The sequence below is a fragment of the Falco punctatus genome, assembly GCF_963210335.1.
Source record: "Falco punctatus genome assembly, chromosome: 3".
Lineage (NCBI taxonomy): Eukaryota > Metazoa > Chordata > Aves > Falconiformes > Falconidae > Falco > Falco punctatus.
In genome coordinates this window covers 16,614,565-16,633,399 of record NC_137582.1, presented here as the reverse complement: position 1 = coordinate 16,633,399, position 18,835 = coordinate 16,614,565, and the positions used below count along the sequence as shown (strand labels likewise).

Genomic DNA, 18,835 nt, shown 5'->3' with positions numbered 1-18,835 from the left:
CCTCGACCTGCTGGCCACGCTGCTTTTGATGCAGCCCAGAATACAGTTGGCTTTCTGGCTTGCAGGCACACACTGTTGGGCCATGTGGAGCTGATGCCCCTGTGTATTGCAGGGGGGTGGACTAGATGACCTTTAAAGGTCCCTTCCAACCCAACCCATTCTGTGATTCTGTGATGGCCAATACTGTGGTCCAGCAGGTGATGATTTCTAACTGGCCTGAGGGAGCCCCTTTTTGGGAAAAGGGAGAGGGGGGACATCCTTCCCCTCTGCAGCCTTCTCCCAGCACATGGCATTGCTGAGATGCACCATTTCCTCCAGCGCAGTGTGCAGTAACACCAAACCTGCTCTTTTCTTTGATCCAGGGCTTTTAATGGAGCAGCATGATGCTCGTGCACTAGCTTTGAATCTGCCGTGCAATGTGGTGTGCCTGTGTCCAGGTTGACAGGGGTTGTAAACACCCATTCCCTTGCAGAAGTTGAGAGTAGATGAAACCAGAGCTCACTATTGCAGTTTGGTGTTTGGTTTTGTTTTTTTTTTAATTTAATATTTCCTAATGGCGCATGTGTTTTTAGCACTTACTACTAGGTACAAGGGGATGCTGCATCATTGTGTACCAGCTGTGCCCCTTGCTATCTTACAGCTCTCATCCCACATGCAAGAGAGGATGCTAACAACTTGGGTCCCAAAAAGGTATTTTCCTGTAAATTCTGGAGACTGGAGACGAATCACTGTAATGGGAGGTGACTCGAAGCAAAGGTGACTGGAGGAAGACAATAGCTTTGAGCAGGGATGTTGTGACCTGAAACTTAAGCCTGTGACTGGGTCGCTGCCCTTCTTTAAAGTTGTTTTCACTGGGCTGGAAGCTTTCATGTTACACATGGAGTTGCATCCAGGGAGGATCTGAAAGGTCACTTAACCCTTTGCTGCACAGTGAAAGCAGGAAGGAATGATAATACAAGAAATCCAGAGCAAGCCAGCCATCCCCCAAAAAAGACCCTGAAAGGCTGGGAAAAAAACCCACAAAGGAGGATGCTGGGTTTTTGTTTCGTGTTGAGCAAACAGCCTGCATCTGGGTTGGGGTCTCACCAAAGATCTGTACAGAAATTCAGTGCTATTTGGGATGTAACACGGGTAACAGCACTTTTTTTCCTCTGCTCTCTCCTCCCCTTCATCTTCGCTTTAATGCGTTTGACCGAATTACAGTGCAAATCTGTGGCTGTATAAATACCAAGCAGGGGGAAAAAAAATGCAGCAGAAACCACAGGCATTGTTTAGGTGGTTCTTTGATGTAGTTCACCCGTGAATATAAACTCCCTGAGCCTTGTGGGATGGTTTTGGGCTAAAAGGGCCTTGAGACTGGTTTGTTGGGTGCCTTACAAAAACACTTCACAGACGTTTCCCTTCCCATCCTTTCTCTCTTAATGCATGTGCCTTGCAGAAAAGGCACTTGTACTGCTGGCTCCCAAGATTATAAGCCCCTTTTACTGCACAAATACTGCTTGGGATCTACAATTTGTACGTACACTGAACACCTCAAAGGAGATAAATCCGGGTTCAGGTGCTGTTAGACCCATCTTCTACATTAGCATCTTGGCTTTTGCTGGGCTAGTCAGGAGGGAGGTGTCATTCGGGGTGGATCCTGCAGCCAGTGTTGGAGCCAGGAGTGGGACCACACTGGCAGTGCTGGGTCTGCGGTGGAGAAGGAAAGGATGGTGTGATTTGGCAGCTGGGCTGTTTGTTTGTTTGGAAGTGTGTGGGGAGGACTAGTCTGTGATGCTGAGGAACAGATTTGGCCTGATACTTAAGTACCAGCTCCCAGGAAATTGCCATCAGAGTAATTAGCGTGTGCTGACTTATTTGTACAGTGATAACAGCAGGAAAGTATTGAAGCAGGGAAAACAAACACATTATTCTTCTGAACCTTCAATCCGCAATCTTTACCTGACAGTTCACTATTTGCGATACACAGGTCTATTTTTAGGTTTCCAGGTCAGGCGGGCTCTTTTTTCTTTGTTTGTTTTGTGTTTTCATTTTTATTTTGCTGACACAAATTGGAAATGAATCTGTGCTTAGAGATAAACAACTTTTTTGGATAAACCGTTTGAATAACAAAGAATGTTTTCTGTGGAAGTGCTGAAGTGTTGCTACAAGGCTCTCGAAACTTGTACCCTTGCAGTTAGGGATGGAGATGCTGCAGGTGGCAGCCAGGCTTGGCAGGAGGGGCTGGCTATGCGGATGCAGGAATGAGAGCCCTGTTTCTGTCAGAAGTGTTTGATGTGACCATGAGCACCTTCTTTAGCCCAGGTTTCCCTGCTTGGTGGGAAGTGCTGCTTAACCAGCCAGGTTAGAATTGCCCATTGAGATGTGAACACCAAGAAGAAGGTTTAGTTACTTGGGTAATAATTATTATTAGTGAGGCTGTGGGAGAATGGCACAGGGTCACAGGAGTTTGTGGTCGTGAGGCATCCAAGAAGGATGTTTAGGGAAGGCCATCCTTATATGTGTGAGTGTATGGAAGAGCTGGTAGAGAGCAGGAGGTGTTTGGAAACTCGGAGAAAAAAAGTAGGCGTGGAGAAACGCATTGATTCTCCTTGGAATGGAAACAATGGGGATAAAAGTGTTTGCTCTGCCCTTCCTTTCCATTCCTCCTGTATCCTTCTTACTGAAGTGTCATCCCTAGCCACCCGCAGCGGTGATTCACTGCCAGGCACTTGTGATAAATCCTTTGAAAGCTCCTCTTCTCCTTTGGTGATTAGAAATAAGTGAAAAGGGCGGGGGCAGAAGACAGGCTGTCTGCAGGGGAAGAGAGCCGAGAGGCCCCAGGGTTTCTCCTGGAGATGGATTTTGTGAACAGCTGAGGAAATCACCTGGCAAAGCACCTCCTGAAGCCAGCAGCTGTATCACAGGCACCCCTGGCTGCAAATGCAATGCAGATAAACCAGAGTTAAAGCACCTTTTTTAAATACCAAAGGCTTTTAAGTATTCAAGCCAGCCATCAAAAAGGTGAGTTACCATCTCCATATCTTGAGATCTTTGCATGGAGCCAGTATGCCTCCCTGGAAGGTGGGGCTTAGGCAAACACTAGCAATACAGCTCAAATCAAAGGTAAATGAGTAAAACTTGTGACCTCCCTTATGCAAGATTCAGCCTGGGTAACCCAGCGGTCCTTTAAAGTCTTAGGAAGGGATTTCCATGCTTTGCAGCCCCAAAAGTTCATCCCCATCCCTAACTGCCCCCATATTTTCCAGCCACCACATGCAGGTCCAGGCCTAGAGAAGGCTGGATTTTAACTGCAGCCTCCAGGTTCCTTAGGGATCGATAGCAGCTCTTCTGAGTTTTGTGCCACAGGCTAATTCACTCTCTTAATCCTATCACTGTCACAGTGGGGCCGCCCACACATTTCAAGCTCTGAAGGAGGAAGAGACGGGGATGAGGGAAGGTATTGCAAATGCACAACCATGAACCAAAACTATGATGATAAAAACTTCATACAAACCAGCCGGGAGGTGGGATTTGCATTCTATTTGCAGGAAGGGCTGGCTGAGGGCGTTTACATCGTTAGGGCTTTTCAGCTCTTTAAGGGTGAAATGAGGAACCATGTCCTGGGACACACTTTTGAAGCTTAGAGGAACCGAGCAGATGTGAAAATGCTGGAAGTCAAGAAGGAGAAAGGGAACCTGGAAGCCTAAATATGATTATCATCAGTGGGCGTTCTGGAGTGTCAAGAGTTGGGAGCTTTGTTCTTTAGTTCAAGTGCCTTTAGTCTGTGGGCACGGACCTCCTTATGCTCATTCAGCCTGTGTGAACAGAGAAATTAAGGTGTGGTAATAATAGAAGCAAAGCAAAATCGTCAGCAAGGTATAAAAAGACAACAGATTTAGAAAGTGTGTGCACGTGTGCATAATTTGCATATGCATATGTACATCAAGCTACATATTTAAGGCTATTTTTACATATCTGTGACTTTAAAATGTTTTTTTGTGATCTGTAAACACTGCCCAATCTATGAAATTTAGGTGGTCTCTCCCCTGTTTAGAAAGGAAGGCAAAATGTTGATAATATTTTCACATGACTCCAGATGCTACAGCTTTTGAGAAGTGTACCCAGTCTTGAGAGACTGGGTGTCCTGAGAGACAGTGTGGGTCTGGATGAAGTTGCATGGTGTTATTTGGTGAGGTTCATGTTGAAAGAAAGAAACAAACCCAGGACAACACAGGTGTCTCCACGAGCAGAGCTGGTGAAGCTCAATGTGCTGTGTCAAGCTAATAACTTTTTAAGTAGAGCTGTGTCCTCTCTTTGGGGCAGAGGAGGTTTCTTTTCTTCCTCCAAAATAGTTGTGGCGGATAAGGTCAACGCAGTCATCTGTATCGTTCAGATCCCAAACTGACCTCCCATTGATGGGGATTGTGGTGGTTTGCCTTTTGATGATGGTGATGAGGACGATGATGATGTGTCATTATTGCTGTTGCTGGAGACCGTTTTGGCAGGCCTGTGTTCCTGGTAAAGGTTAATTAGCCTTCCCACTTCCACCTTTCCTTCCCCACCCTCTTCCTAAGCCATTACAACCAAGCGTGGTCAGAAGTAAATCTCTTTATTAAAATATTTAGAGCCTTTCTAATGCCAGATGCCAGAGAAGCAGTTCTGTAAACCTGTGGGCTTCACAGCGTTTGTGCCGAGTGACTTCAAACCACCTGTATTAATGTAATGTAACACTGGCTTGGAGGAACATGGGTCAGCAGAAATTAATGGGTTTTCTTTACTGGCTGCTTTTACGAATTCACACAGCTCTGATTCATATCTCGGTCATCGCTGGCACTGCTCTTCGACTTCCTCTACCGACCCCTGATTTAGGGGCATTGGAGATGCCCATTTGGAATCCCCAAAACTATTCCCTTGCCATCTTTGAGTTTTAGGGAGCCACAGATTTGCTGCGAGGATGTGGTTCTGCTACCCAGTTTTTGAGCCGTGGGCAGCCTGCCGTTGTGCCTATAGGATCCTCATGAACATCGCCTCTAGCCCGGAGACATGATTTGATATTTATCCTCCTGGCCTCTGCGTGAGAGAGCAAACCATTAGCAGGTGGGACACCGAGACACAGGCTAATTGAATCGCTGCTGCCATGAGCCAGGCCACAGGGAAAAAGAAAAAGGCTCCCAGTCCAGCGTGTCATACATTAGGTCGCGGTGCCGGTCTGCAGGCGTCGCAGCTCTGCGCTGAATTACAGCCGTGTCTGGGAGGATGCATGAGCTACATGCAAAGCAGAGAAGCCCAGCAGCCCTCAGGTAACTTGTCTGGAAGAACTGCCAATAACCGGTGAAATCTCAAAAGCAGGAATTAAGGAACGGTGTCAAAACACAGCTGGCCTCCGCTGCTTTTAACTGCTGTTTTAACAAGCTCAGAAAGTCACCCTGCTCTGATAAACGACTGTCGTCTTGCCCACCGTGGCGTGACACCTGCCGAGGTGGCTCTGGCTTGTTCTGGCCACCCAGGATGAGAGGACCATGCATGATTTCTGGCATGAACATGTGGTGAAAGTGATTCTCAGGTTTTATTTCCTTTTCCGCATCCACTGGTAGATCTGGCTGCCAAATGTCTGTAGTTGGCTTTGCCAGAAAGCTGATTGAAGGGACATCCCTCCAAATGATGGCTAGCACTGAGGAGTCACAATTATCCCATCTCCTCAGCTCCCGGGGAGGGGAAGGGGATATGCGTGCTGGGAAGCCACTTGAGAGAAGAAATCTTTCTGATTCCGAAAGAGAATCTAAATCCCCTTCTCTTGGAGTTTAAAAAAACCCAAACAAACTGGAGAGTTTTGCGTGCCTTTCTGTGTCACAGACCAGCCCAGGTTGGAAGTGACCTTGAAAGACCATCTGGTCCAACCTTTCATGGAAAAGGGAGCCCAGATGAGATTATCTAGCACCTTGTCTGGTTGCATCTTGAAAACATCCAGTGATGGGACTCCACCATGTCCCTGGGGAAGTTGTTTCAAGGAATGATAGTTCTCACTGTAAAAACCCCTTATTTCTTATATCATGTTCTGTTTCTGCCCTGCAGGTATAATTTTTTGACTTCCTTTTGTTTGGTTGTGATTTTCCACAGTTCCTCAGCTGGAAAAGAAAAACAAGTCGGTGTGGGTGTGAGTTTCTTGTTCAACAGCATCTCATTTTGCCGCTCATGGTGGAGATCTGGCACCTTTTGCTGCTCTTGGGCAAAATCCAGGTCTTGGTAGTGATGGGGTGCAGAGAACCTGCAGATGGGGCAGGGATCTCTGGGGCTGGAGGGACCCAGACACCGATAACTGGGCCTTTTGTTCTTTGTGCCTTGTTGATTTCTAGGTTTCAAGGTCATGGTGCTTGTTCAGTCCGACCTGCTCTATAAGAGGAATTCCTTGAATTAGTTTCCACTTGGGTTCAGCAGCTGTGGATGGACCCAGCCATGCACTTTGGGGGGAGTAAAAGAGGCAAGGTTGAATCCCATCTTATTTGAAAAACTGCCAGCACAGGATCACTGGCCATGCCAGCTGGAGGACTTTTCCGTCTTTAATTACCTGCAGTGTTGAAAAACGGTACCTTTGCTTCTGGTTTGTTTTCTGTCGAGCTTCAACTTTTAACCTTTGGTCTTGTTACACTTTTGTCTGGTAGACTGAAGAGCTCCCTTCCTGACAGGTACTTACAGGCTGTGAGGTACCTTTTAACTTTCTCTTTGATTGACTTCCTTGAGCTCCTTGGTACAAGCCTGGTTTTGTTCTTACAGCTGTCCTCTGAACTCTCTCCAGTTTTCCCAGCATAATTCTTAAAGTGTGGGTACAAGTATGAAACCTCGCACTCCCGTCAACTGTGCCAGCCCAAGGCCCAAAGATAACAGGGCTGCTCTGCTGGTACGTGACATCCCTCGTTTGTGCAGTCCTCGTTGTGGACCTGCCTTGCAAGCTCACATTGGGCTAATTATGCCTCTTACCTCAGCCAGTCCTGTAGGTCTGGTATGTTTGAAAAGTTTCCATGTAGCCATTTCTGTAATATGCCAAGTGTCTCATTAGTCTTTTTGATGTATTTTTTTTTGCTTGCTTTTTATTCTGGAAGGAGTTTTAGTCTAACCTTTCTTGCCGTACCAGCCACACGTCAAAAATCTTTATATAGCTGAGAGCTGCTAGGAATGTATTTTACAGAACTGGGGGAAGGAAAATGGTTCACAAGAGGGAAATAACAGTGAGTGGTGGGACAGGACTGACTGCGTGCTGATCTCTTCACCTTTTGATGGATCGCTTTCTTCCATGGACGAAAACCGTGGAGATGGTTAACCTGCAAGCCCTGTGCCAGCCAGACCTGTCCTTGCTGGCTATGGAGCGTAGCACCAAGCTCATTGCTTGGGAGTCCTGGGCTGGCTGCCCCCGCTGAAGGTTTTGGGTCAGTGCTAGCGTATTGCTAGATATGAGACACAGAGGGCTGGCTGTATTTCCAACTTGGGCGCTTTTATTAGTTTCATGTTGTTTCTTATATATAATGAGTCAGAGGAAAGAGAGGTGTTGATCTGATGGGGAACCTAGAAAGCTTTTTGGTAATAACATCCAGATGTTTCCTTAGCACATCTGCTTAAGGCACTCTTGAAGACGGTGCCTTCAGCAGCCCTGCTGGTGCATTTTACTGCCTGCTGCTATGTGTAATGCTAATTTATTAGTAATGCAGGCATGGAGGAGCGGGAAATGTAGACAGCAGCAGAAGCAGGGACAACCAGCTGCCGAGGAAGCGTGGGAGAGGAAGGCAATCCAGACCGTAACCCAAATTATTCTTGCTTTTACCATTCGGGTAAGGTGTTTGGAGGTAGTCTTGCATGTAATTGTTGTAAGTGCTGTGCCCCAGGTTTGCCTGGTTACAGGTCACTGTGTACCTGTGCTGTTGCAGCTCAGCCATGTGGGCAATTTATCCATCTGAACATTGACTTCAGCCGAGAACAGGGCAAGACTGATGCGTGAAAAGATGTTCCTGCCTGTTCCCTTACTCCTGGAAAGCTGGTTTTGCTCCCTGGTTGTATCTGTGTTTAGCACTTCAACGCTGCCTTGCTAATCGCCGTGCCAGGACTGTCAGCATGCTGTGTTCCTCCCGGGGAGGGTCAGCGTTGGGACAGCTCGGCTGCCTCATGCCAGGGCTTCGGGCAGCTGGGATGCTACTGGAAGCTGTGCTTTTAATGTCACTGTGTCACCGTAATTCCCTGCCCAGGGGAATATCGCTGGCAGCCTGCAGATAACGCTCTGTAATGCCAGATGCCCTGAGCCTTGCAGTCTCTTTCTAGGCTGCACATCGCAAACCCTGCATTTACGGCCACAGCAGTTCCGGCACAACACCAGCCCCGGTGCGCGCTGGAGCTGCTCACACCACGCTGCTCTTTCTCCCTCTTCCTCAATGACTTCTGCTGGTGGCTAATTTCCAACATCACAGAGAGCGTGTCTTCAGATCAGACCAGTTTGTGGTGCTCATTGGAAAGCGCTGACGTGGACACCTGGTCTTGAAAGGTGCTTGGCAGCCACAAGGTCTTTGAATAACAAGAGAATCTCATCACGCAAAATTAGGGCTAGTGCGTCACCTCCTTCTAGGGATGGGGAGGTGACGTAGGAGGTTTTGCAGGTTAAAATGAGGGAAGAAGGTGGAAGCGTGTGGTTGGGGTGTGGTAAAGCACTTCAGTGGGGAGGAGACGTTGATGTGGTAGGTGCGCGTGAGATGGTTGGCCCAGAGGCGTAGATCTCATCCTATTCGTGTTTCTCCCTCTCTGATGGGGGACACAGCATCATGACCTGGCCAAGGATGGGCCATCAGGTGCATTTGGTTACATGGCAGGGAGCAGGCCTGGCCCACTGATTCACGGGATGGAGATGGACGCAATGAATTGCGTTGTACAGCCCAAGAGGAGCCTGTAGTGCCTTGGGGTGGGGTGGGAGGGCCTTTAGAGAACCAGCCTCCAAAACAATGCTGCAGGTCTTGGAGCAGTAGAGATGGTGTGGCATGTAAATGCTTGACACATAAATGCAGAAGGCAGCAAGAGATGGTGAGAGAGACCCATCTGTGGAGTTGTGGATGGTACCACCACCTTCATGGCTGGGCCCCTGTTTACAATTCTTGTCTTCCTCGCTGTCCTTCCCATGCTCCTGGTGAGTGCCAGGGCCATTTGCTTCCACCACACTAGTTAACCATCTTGTTTCTTCTGGCAATGAGGTGATCCATCGCTCTCAGCTTCCCTAGAAAAAATGCTTCAGTGGGCTTCACTGGCTTTGTACCTCGTGTGCCACGTTCTGTGCCCAAGGGAGGAGGTTCCTCAGCAGTACGAACCAGCCCTCCTCCTCCTCCTGCCAGCCTCTCACTGCACTGTGGGTGTCTGTAACTAAGAACATTAAATCTGGGTAAGACCAAACATCCATAGACAAAAGAGATGCCTTCTTTTAGGAGGCTAAGTTACAAGTTATTCCCAGCTGCCTTCTAAACCTGAATTGGTGTCTGTGTTGCCTACCCTGGCAGTCCTCCTTGCTTGCTGGGTTGGAGTTTGTTTGGAGTTTGCTCCTCATAAGATGGGGCTGTCGGTTCCTTCTTCTGCAGCTCTTGCCATCCGAAGGAGTCTTGGCTATATCCATCGTGTTGATTCTCCATGTCTTCCAAATGTTCCCTGAAAGCAGATGGAGCTTGCTGTTTCTTCTTCAGGACCATTACATGGGACTGCTTGTGTCCAGCCAATGTCCACAGGAGGAGATCCTGGACATTCTGAAAATCTTTAGTTCCTGATACTGTGTTTCTGTTTCTCTCTGTGCAGAAAAAAACTGCTATTTTTGACCTTAGAAGTTAATCTAGATTTGTTTTTTGGAGGTTTTTCCTGCCTCCTCATTGGGCCAGTATTTTATACCCAGTGGAGCAATGTCTGCGTTAGTATTAATCAACACACATTGTCATTTTGCTAGTCTGTGAATCTGTAGTTGAGCACTGAAATTGTTTTAGGATAGAATTGACATGTAAAACTAACTATATTGCATTGTGTATTAAAATCCATTTAATTTGATTAAAGCAGCTCGATGTTTCCTTTGTCAGCACTTGAGCTGACTGGGAATTTTTCACCAATATACCCGTGCTGAAGTTGAATGCACCCTCAGGAGAGTTGGCTTCAATAAATCTTCCTTTTTGTGGAAAGTATAGTAAAATTTTGGAGAGGGTTGGCTACTGACAGTACATCTAAATTTTCCAGCTGTGTTGGTATTTTGGTTTGTATTTGAAATGAATCTTTGTTTCTAATGCAAATTACAATGAAAAGTGTAAAAGTTTATGATACCAAAGTGAGATTTTCCCACTGTTGAACCAAAGTGCTTCAAATCAAAATCGGTTTAAATTTAAAAAACTTCAAAACGCCAAGGTTTTTATCTTCCCCCCCCCCCCTCCCCAGTCCTTTAGAATGGGAAAAAAACTAATCAAGCTTTTGAAACCCTTCAAGGGTGATAGAATTGGGGTTTTTTCCGCTTTCTTTGACATGCCTTGTTCATCATCTCAGTTTGAGCAGTACCTTCTGTTGGCTGAATTTGCAGACATGAACAAGATGTTCTTCATTCAGTAGTGTAAGGGCAGGGTATCCCCTTGAAGGGGGAATCAGATATTACTCTCTTTTAATACTAACAGAAACCATGTATAAAACCTGAAAGTTTGTCATTCTGTCCCGATCCACATACTAAAATTGTGTTTTCTTTATAGGTGCATTCACTGTTCAGATGATAAAGCTTGACGGGCTGCGTTTTGCCTTGGATTACAATGTCTCAAAAGACTTTATGAACTCGCTGGGCAACCCTTCCCCTAGGCTTTGGGGACAGGGGAGCTTAAGTTGATATCTCCAGTATCACACAAGGAGAAAGAACAGAGTTGGCTGCTTTGCACAAGTAACTAAAATCAGTGCTGTGTTGCTGTTGGGAGTGCACAAAAGGAGAAAAGCCTGGAGTATAGCTCTTGTGTTAGAGATGGATTTTTGCCCAGGAGGAAGGTGCACAAGGGAAGATACAGGAGGAAGGAGGAAAGGTGATGCTACAAGCCAGCTTCCTGACCTCCAGAGTGGGACTGGCTTCATAACAAGGTAAAAAATACCCTAAACCAGCCAAACATTTTCCCTCCTTCCCACCTCACTCAAATACCCATCACGCAAGAAGTGGCATGAGTCCAGGCATTGATTTTTGATTGAGTGGTTTCTCGTACTGCCCCCAGCCTCCCTCCTGTTCTGTTGCCCAATCCCCATGTCCTGCATCACCCGTGCCTGCCTCTGCAGAGCCCATCACAGAGACCAGCAGACACTTGAGCAGGCTTCATGTAAAAATAATCAGCAGATCTCTAGTTTTACTTGTCCACATATCTAAGACTTAATTTTTCAAGCAGCTCTGCTCACACACGCACATTAAATACATCGCTTCCGGAGGAAACTTTGTGCCTTTACTTTGTGCCAGAGGAGCTTGCTGCTTTATTTTTGGAAGTAAGGATAACAAGTCCCTCATGCTCATCTGCATTATTTGCAGCTCCAGCTCCAGAGCACGACGGTGATGTATTTTCCAAACTGATGACATACAAAGAGAGCTGAAATAAATGGGCTTATCACGTTGCCTCATCCAAAGCCACAAGAGGAGAAAGGCAGCAGCTGGAGAAAATAGAGCAAAATTACCTGGTTTCAATTTACCACCTTCGGAGAATTGAAAAATGTTGTTTGCAGAAAAGGAAGTTGAAGCTTGATTTATTTTTTAGCTTCTTTCCTGCTGCAAATATTTCTTCCTTTTAAACATATGTGGCTCCGTGCTTGTTGTGCCCTGGGCTCTGGAGCACTGGGAGCATTCCTTGGAGGAGAGGAAGGCTGGCCAAGATGGCAGAGAGGTGTCTTAAGTTTCATCTGTTCTAGTGATACAGCTCAATGGGTGTGAGGGGCATGTGGCTTTCCTCTGCTGCACTTTGCGCAGTCAGGATGGTTTGTGGTGGTGAGGGTGGAAAGGCTTGATCAGACTCTTCCTCTGAGGTTGCTCTGTGTGGTGTCGCCAGGAAGGCCATGCCAGCACGTGCACGTAGATCTATATCGTCATGTTAACATTCCCTAATAAATTTGGCAATGATGAAAAATTCTGAACTGAACTCCATTGAGATTAAAATCCCCTCATTTTTTGCAGATCAGAGGTTTCCCCACTCCCCCTCACCCCCGTGTCTCGGCACTGAGCTGGAAGGAACATCTCTTAATATTAGCAAGAAGTTTTTCATCTGACTCATTCAGTCGTTGGTTTAACTGTTGGTATTTCCAGTGAGGATGCCGATGACATGGGTAGATTTGGTGATGGGAAGATACCACTGGCCAGGAAGCAACATTGATTTCACATCAGTGAGGAGATTGTGACCAAGTGTGTAGCTACAACATTTCTACAGCAGGTTTGAATCAGAGAGAGGAGGGACACTTTCAAGGTCTGGGTCTAGCCCAGTTCCTTAGAAGCACCAAATTGAAATACGTGCGGGTTAAACATGAGTTTCTGTTTCAGGGTGGATGTTTCCAATGTTCATCTTCAGTTTGAGAGTGAAATTCCCCTATTTAAAGGTGATGGTGGGGGAGTGTGTGATACAAGTTGAACCACAGCTGTGCTGTTGAAGATGAGAGGGAATAGAGTGGCTATACAGAGTGAGAACATCTAGTTTTATATCTCTCTTGATGATAACCGAGAAAGGGTAAGAGAGAGCTCTAGCTTCCCAGTGGTTAAATATGCTGAGTGCTTCTTGCGAGCATCCTTGAGTTGTCCCTGTGGATCAGATGCTCCTGTTGCAGCTCAGGTGAAGGAGTTCATTACTCTGAGCAACTCAAGCCAGGCAGTGTCTGGCCCAATATTCTGTTCATACAGATTAACCCGGGTCACCTAAAGCAGAGGTGCCAAGCTGGACTTAGCAGGGGGACACCCCAGCACTGAGTAGACTGGTGAGACTGGTGGTCCTGCTGTAATGACTAGGGCTTATCTCAGGAGGCTGGAGTTCAGCCCTCGGTCCTGTCTAATTCTGTCACTTAACCCCTCCGCTTCCTCCCATTGAAAGCATCTACTGGCACTTCATACAGAGCCCCAGTCATATCTGTGGGTGTAAGCTCCTATGTAACGAGCAGGATTTAACGAGAGAAACAGGCCTTAGAAAATCCTGTGCAGCCGTGCCTTGGTTAGTTGTGTAGTACTGTTGTCTCCTCGGTGGCTTGATGCTCGTAGGAGAGAGATACTACCCCTTGTATCTTGCAGGAGCCTCTTCCAGGTCTCCAGAGAAGAACAGTGTAATTTGGCACTTATTATTTCATTGCATCAGCTTTTCGGAGTGTGGGAGTGCTCTTAGCACAAGCAAATAAATTACCCATCTCATTTTGCTGCGTGCTCTGCAGCCAGCCATATGTTTGAGCCTGATAGAGATTCTTATCTCACGGGCTAAAATTACTCAATGGAGGATGACATTTCTTATCAAGGGCTTTGCTGAATCAGAGAGTGGCCCTGGCACCCAGCTCTGAGACACTGCTCCTCTTTGTCCAGCATCCCAGCCTGGCGATAAATGGATTTGTGTCTGTAGGTCAGAGGTGCTTGCGTCAAGGTTTTGCTGGTGATCGAGGCTCTGAGGATTGTCCATGTGCCCAGGAGGGTGTGAGATTGAGGAGGGGAAGGGAGGCTGTTCGTTTAACTAAAACAGGCGGGCCTACCGCTGTGCAAACATGTCTTCGCTTGGAAGGTCCTTGTACGCACGGCTGGTGACTTCAGCCTTTGTAGGGACCCTCTTCCCCCACTGCGTGTGAAGGCTTTGCTTCACATTAGGTGGTGCGAATAACCATCCTCTCTTATACCAGGCATAGCTTTTCTCCAGACTTACTCACAGCTTGCTCAAAGCTTCATCTCTCCATCCTCTCGCCTCTTTAATGGATAGGCTGTTTTCCTTCCTCTCTTTCCCTTTCTGTCTTGGTGCTTTGGAGTTTGTCTGGTAGTTGTTGACGATTCAAGGTGTTCTCTGGGTGTTTAGCAGGTAGGAGAGAGCCAGGGAGGAACAACTGCTGTTGCTTATAGCTTCTTCCCACACAGCATCTTCCCTTTGCCTTCTCTTTGCCCCTGTTCAGTGCAGAACTGACAGTGCAGGGTGTTTAGTTTCTGCAATGCGTGTGGGCAGAGCTCTTGATGGAGAGCAGAGGGACCTGTTGGTGGATTGTCCTTTCCCCTAGCTGAGCTCTGTCCATGAAGGCAAGTTTGTCCCTAGGAGCCCTCCTGGGCAGAAAGCAAGACCAGCCATCCACCCAACCACCCAAGTGTGGTTAAACTTTCCATGAGAGGTTCCTGGAAAAAGCAGCTCTGAATTAGCATCTTTGTTTTTTCCTTGCAGGAGGGTGTCTTTGCCAGGTCAATACTCTCTTACAGTGTTGTACTAAGGACAGGGCAGGGTCGTTAGCTCATCTCAGCATCAGTCTGATAAATTGCACTCTTCCACAGACAGAAACTGAATGTGCATTGTGGGTTTGTCCTGCTAAATGGTCTCATGTGAGTTTTTCAGGTTTTCTGTGGCCACAGCAAGTTACTCACTCACCCTTTAATTAGAAGTATCTTCAAGCTGGCCTGTGGCAGCCACGTAATGCACAGCACGAGGTCAAGTCCCAGATGTCCAGCAAAAGACATTATTTGTGTGGGTGTAAGGTTGACAACCATGTCAGGTACGGTGATGACATTGCAGCTGAAGGTCTCACCCTGAGCACCCGTGCTGGCTCAGCTCTGGGATGCTCTTAGGAGCATGGGATGGGTCTCAGAGTGATGCTGGCCAGAAAGGACCGCTTTGGTTCAAAGAGCCAAACCACTGGCACATCTTTCTGCAGCACCCCATGAGAGATAACAGCCCTCCTTGGTGTGGCAGTGGGTCAAGACTGTGTCATGCGTGACTCCTTGGAAAGGCTCTTCTGCCATTTGCAGCAGCTATCCTCTTTGTCAGCCTGCTAGAAATGCTGGGGCTGATGGGTGCCACATCCCCAGGCAGCCCTATCCCCGGGGTAGGGTTGTGGGGGTCAGGGAGCAGGACAATGCCACCCTACTTGTGGGTGGCACCATCCCTGGGGATGCACAGCCTTCCTCCTTCTCCTGAAACGGTGTCCACAGCCTGATTTTGAGGTTTTTCTGTGTCCTGACTCCTGCTCTCTGTCGTGCAGCCCACCACCCATCAGAGCTCACAGCGCAGTGGTCCCAGGCGTTTCTGGGTGCCGTCACATGTGAGCTAGATCTCCTTTCTTTCAGACTTTCTCTTCTCACCATTTTTGTCCCTGAATTGTTCTGAGTCACCCCAGCCTTGTCACAGTGACCTCAGGCCAGCCTGCCAGCCCCTGGCCCTGTGCCACTGTTGAGCTACCGCTGCCCAAGCGCTGGTGCCCGGAGGTGATGCTGGGATGGAGGTCTCCGGTGCTGTGGATGACCAGCTGGCCCTTGGGCTGTGCTCCCCAGCTGGGTCTGCCTGACATAACACCACAGTAAGTTTTTTCCCATTCTCTAGCTCCTGCTGAGGTATCTGCATGTCGCTGCTTTGCCTCTGGGTGCAGGGCTGTCCCATCCTGTGGAAATGGGTGGTTACCTCAGTGGGGGGTTGGGGGCAGTCACAGGGAAGCACCATGCTCGGGACTGGTGTCCAGCTGGGGTGGCCAGCCAGCATGGCCAGGTCACTCCCAGCTGAGTCAGCCTGGCTTGTCCTGCTGGGTGCCTGCGCTTTGTCCTGTCGCAGGATCATGTTGGATGGAGGAGAGGGAGGGGGTTCCCTCTAAGTGCCGGCTGCGTGCTCTGTCTGTCTGTCGTCTCAGGTGTTGACTCTCGCTGTGGCTTCTGAATTGTTGCAATTAACCTTGGCTGAGTTGGACTCAGGCAGCTTACCCACAGTGTGTGCCCTGCATACCCACAGCATGCACCCCACATACCCATGGTGTGCACCCTGCAAACCCATGGTATGGTATGCCCATACCCTATATGCTCCCAGCACGCACACTGCATACCGATAAGCAAGCATCCTGCATACCCATGGCATGCAGCCCTTGTAGCCATGGCATGCAGCCCACACACCCATGCCCTCATGGCGTGTACCCCACATACCCATGGCATGTACCCGGCATGCCCCATAGCATGTGCATCTCAAGCACGTCAAGATTACATGCCAGGTGGTGGTGCTTCAGGTGACGAGGAGAGCTCAGGTCTTTGCTTTCAGTTCCCAGACTGAGTTTGCAGTTGGGAGAAAAAAAAAAACCATCAAAAACCAAAAAAACAAACCAAAACCAAACCCGTAATTTTATTTGTCAGCTGAGATAATTTTTCTCTAGAAGCCACCAGTGCACAGTCAACCTGCAACCCGCAGCGCTCTTGCTAGAAACCATTTTCTGGGTTAAGCTTGCATGCTCATAGTGGGAAGGTTGCAGTGATTCCAGTGTGTGGCCAGGACGTTGTCAGTGCCCAGTTTTGGTCCTGCTCTGACACAGCCTTAGGTGGTGGTACAGCAGAGATCTGTGGAGCAACCTGTTGGGGATGTGGTTGTGGCTGGTAGCCATCCCGTGTGTAGCTCTGGGAATGCAGGAATGGTGACTGGATGGGCTGAACTACCAAATATACTTGAATCCCCAAATCTGTTCAGCATAGCTGCTGCCAGCCAGGTAGGAGTTGTGGAATCTAGAAGAACCTCTAAAACATCTGCTCTATGCTCAGGGCTTCCCAGTACCAGCATAGGCTCCTGCATGTGAAGCAGGACAAGCCAGCAGAAATGCAGTACACCCTGGGGAAGAAACAGATGAGCTCGGTCCCAGTCATTTTAAGCAGGTCAGAAAATATCTGTTAGAAGGTGAATCTTCAGTAAAAAAATAACTGGGAACCTCTCCTCTGTCACTTTGGTGTCCTGAAAACACTTGGGTGTCCTGAAAACAGAGCCCGTTTTCGAAGGTGCTGTGAACGGACGCTGTGTCGTGCACCCTGTGCTTGCTTGAGCAAACTGAGTGCAGGCTTTTCCCCATCCCGTTTCTGTCCTCACATCCAAACTATGCTTGGTCATCTTCCCACCTGATTTGTTACAGTAACAAACAGCTCATATAGGTAATTGCCATTGAGCTTTAATTAAGGTTCTCCATGCCTTTTTATCCGCCCCCCCCCCCCCCCCCAAAAAAAAAAAAAAAAAAAAAAAAAGTGTTTAATCTTGATTGCTTGGGAGTATGGGAGCGTGCAACCCAGTGCCCTTGACTTGGGCAGTGATTTAAGCTCATGCATAAGTGCTTTCCTGATCTGAACCAAAATTACAGTAAATCTTGACGACCTGCAGCAGGAGTCTTTCATCTGCACAAAGCTCTGTGTCAGTGAGGGAAGCATTGACAACTCTTGGAGCCAACAGAAAGAATGTGTAAATCCTGGCAAGGAGGTGAATTACCGAGGAGTTCAAAGCATGGCACACCCTTTTATGTACTCTATCTCAGTTGTCAGGAGGGAGTTAGCTCTTGCAATGTGATGCTAGGGATGTGGACAGGGTTGTTTTGTGCTTTCTGAACTTTGCCAAGCGTTCAGGAGAGCGGGTGCTGCCCCGTCCCATGAACTCCAGCTGGCTGAGCATTGCGGGATGCAGCATGAAGCTGCGCTGCAGTCACTCATTTCCTTTGGTACTGCAGCAGTAACTTTACAAAGCAGTTGGTCCGTAGCTCAGGAAATACTTTTCTGCTGACCACATCCCTCACTAGTGATTGCCCTCCCACTCTGGGAGGCAAAGGCAGGAAGAGCGAACTTTTAGCTGAAGGTCCTCCAATTGAAGGTTCTTGGTTTTCAAAATTAGTCTGATACTTATTTTTTAAAAGAATACATGATTTCTGGAGTATTCTGTAAGATATCTTTCACTGGGCTTTGCAGAATGATTAATTTCTTCTGAAAATTTTAAAGGGGGAAGTGTCACTGTGATGCTGCGTAACTCCAGAGGACTGCATGGGATGCAGGCAGGTGGTGATGGCAGGAGGAAGGAGTTAGAGGTCAAAACAAATGCAATTTATGCAAAGATACCATGAAGCAATTCGACCTGGTGAGGGCATTGAGCAGCAAAACATCTTCCCAAGGAGAGACAGAGCATCACTGCTTTGCTCGTGTGACACAGGGGAGGATCTAGCTGTCTTCCCCAGGGGATAGGTTGGTGCATCTTTTCCATCTCTAATGTCTCCACTTCCTCATATCTGATGTAAATAATTTATAAGGATCGAAACATGATCTTGAGGCCGTCTGTGCAGGAGGAAGGCTAAAGCCTGGGGCCAGGCAGTGTGCAGGGGACCTGGTACCTAATGCAGTGCCTGTTCTTCATGGGCAGTATGCCACATGAGCAAGTGCTGGATTGGTGCCTGAGCCTTACTAAAGTCACCCTGCCTGGTCATTTTATTCTTTCCATCCTTTTCTCCACATCTGATCTCTTTCCCCCCTTATTTCATTTTTTTCCCTCCTTTTTTTTTTTCATCCCTCCTCCCTCCCCCCCCCCCCCCCCCTTCTGTTTTTCCCTTTTCTCTACTGTTTGCCACTATGTCCTGCATGTAAAGAATTGGCTGCTCTTTTTGCCAGGCAGTAGGTTTTGGCTGTAATTGAGCTGCGGGTATTTTGGCTGTATAAGAACTAAACAAAGGGGCTGTCACTTCTGTACTGGTCTGGCTTAAACTTGGGGATGAAAAATCACCTGTCGGTGCCGAAGGGAGGTCTGCAGAAAGCTCCGCTGGCAGCGGGGTGACAGCTGGCTTGAGGTGGCAGTAGGTAGGAAGACTTATCTTCATCTTTGAGTTCTGCATATATAAGTAGCCATCGAGTATAAAACCCATGAGGCATGGT

General features: G+C 47.9%; 1 long non-coding RNA gene across 9 annotated transcripts in view; it reads left to right on the top strand.

The window, feature by feature from the left end:
* LOC308060715 overlaps positions 1-18,835 on the top strand; it is a 228,783-nt gene that overhangs the window by 94,041 nt on the left and 115,907 nt on the right. For 8 of the 9 annotated variants that reach the window (XR_013926849.1, XR_013926850.1, XR_013926851.1 and 5 more), the window contains one exon: positions 10,716-11,088. The exons of the other annotated variant lie outside the window; for it this stretch is intronic. This is a non-coding gene — a long non-coding RNA (uncharacterized lncRNA). The remainder of the gene's footprint in view (positions 1-10,715; positions 11,089-18,835) is intronic. 9 annotated transcript variants of the gene reach the window in all.